General features: G+C 37.8%; 1 pseudogene; it reads right to left on the bottom strand.

The window, feature by feature from the left end:
• Nucleotides 1-239: 239 nt before the first annotated feature.
• Nucleotides 240-2222, bottom strand: LOC106420857 (annotated as a pseudogene).

The following is a 2222-nucleotide window of genomic DNA, read 5'->3' as shown; positions in this document are numbered from 1 at the left end:
GATCCTAACAACATTCAAATAAACGAACTATAGTTGAAAATGATAATGAGATTCATACAATACCAGGTTACAAATTTTTTGAAATCTTATGGAGTAAACTATCCATAGTAATATCAAAAGCATCTCGAAACCTCTCAAAGTTAGCATTAGGATCTCCATAGACTAAGCCAGGCAAAAGCTCATGAACAATATAACTTCTCATATCCTCTCTTTCCCTTATCGTAACTAACATCAACTTCTTAATCACATTCACTTTCTTTGCCTTCAAATCGTCTTTGTTTATATACACCGAGTATGTCCGATGATCCTCCGGTAAATGCCATGCGTACTGATAATACGCTGATAACCGGAATACAAACAGATACGAGGGAAGCAAACTTGTTGTTCCTCCTAAAATCCCAAGAGATCTTGCCAAGGACGAAAACGTGATCTTTTCCCGAGTTTTTCCTCCAAGATTGTTTTGATCCTAGCCATTTAAGAACCTCGATCGCCAAAACATCCTTCAAATGCTCAGTAACGTTCTTGAAATGCCATCTCAAAACATCCATACCGCCATAAAATGGCACATAGAAGAGCTTAGCTCGGTTCTCGTCATACACCCTACATGGATGCTTCAGAACACGAGAATGAAAGATCGGTTCAACAGAATACTGATGCGTATTAAACCAGCCTTTACCAAGATTCTCAATCGATTCACCAAGCCCATCGTTTCGAAGTAGCTACAAAAATTAACCCATGGAACCATGTCCGAGCATTCTTGCAACAAATCTTTGTTGAATTTAGACGGTAAATCATAAACGTATATACCTTGTCCTTGGCAAGATCCTTGGTTGTTTCTGATATAGTTAAATGAAGAATAGAAGAAGAGGCTGAGTCAGCATTCCACGTCAGCTCTCGGGTCAACTGCGTAACTGAATGGGTTGATTTCGTTATAAGGAGAGCAGAGTTTGTTAGATGAGTATCAAAAAGTATTATTGTATTTTCTCTTCTTCTCATTTTCTCTCTGAAACGTTCCCGGAAAATCTCAGTTTGTTGAGCTCCAAACTTGTAGTTGGAGTTTATCATTGTGAATCAAATCGGTGTTTTATGAACATTGGATTTGTGGCTACTTTAATACTATTTTACGGTATTAGTTTCCCATCGATAGCCAAGATCTTTGCATCTTAAGATGCTTGTTCACGGCCTTTAGACCACTCTCCTCGACTTCATCCTTGGGCATGATATATCTATATGGTTCTTCTCGGCCGGTTTCTGAATACCAATCAACGACAAGACTCGGCTTGATCTCGTTCTTAGGTTGAAAGAAATCTTGATCAAGATTCTTATCATTGCTGGAAACTCTTTCTCCAGTGGAGAAGCTTTGATTCTTTTCAAAACTCTTTTCTCCGCGTTCATCAAGAACAACAACACTCTTCTCTTCTTCACTTCTTATAACATTTTCACTAACCAGTTTAGTGATATTGCTGACCGGTACATGTAAACCTGGCTGATGAGAACCGGCTGTGGGACAGTAATGATCGTTAAGCTTCCGGGAAGGGATGCAAATACGACACGATAAATCAAGAAGAGAAAAATAATCGTGAGAGGAACTAGATAGAGAGCTGAACAAGAGAAGACCGAACATATGCTGTTAAAGCAATTACGATGATCTTTAAGTGATTTATCGTGTTTCTCTGTTTCTGTCTTTTTGGATGTTCTTGGTCGTCTATTTGAGACCGAGACCATCATTTTCTTCTTTGGTTGTTTTTTTCGTTTTCTTGTGTGTAACGTTTTATATATTTTGGTTGAGTGACATGCACGTACGTCCAGCTAGTAAATGTATTTTATGATCAACCAATGAGTCTGCACGTTTTGGCGTTGTTAGAGCATGATTATTGGGGGTTCTTAGGATGAGATTTTTAGCGGAATTTATTTAAGAGCCAGTTCTTAGCCTTTTTAGTTAAAAGTTAAGATACGGGTTCTTATATTCCGCTAAGAACTTCACCCTAATTATAACCCCCAATAATCATGCTTTTAGTTTTTAATTAGTGGAAGATGATGAATGCCAAAGAAGTCAAAAGAGATGATAGTCAACTATTGTGACCCTTAATAACCCTATTTTTATTAGGAAAATTGGGTTGTATGACAAGAAAAAAAAGCCTAATTCACCGAGTAACCAATTCCCCTAACGGTCCTATACACGCCGTTACATTTATATAATAATACAGTGTTACCCTTTCCAT

This window comes from Brassica napus, chromosome C4, assembly GCF_020379485.1.
Source record: "Brassica napus cultivar Da-Ae chromosome C4, Da-Ae, whole genome shotgun sequence".
Classification (NCBI taxonomy): Eukaryota; Viridiplantae; Streptophyta; class Magnoliopsida; order Brassicales; family Brassicaceae; genus Brassica; species Brassica napus.
Note: the sequence above shows the minus strand (reverse complement) of the source record. Positions and strands in the feature narration are given on the sequence as shown.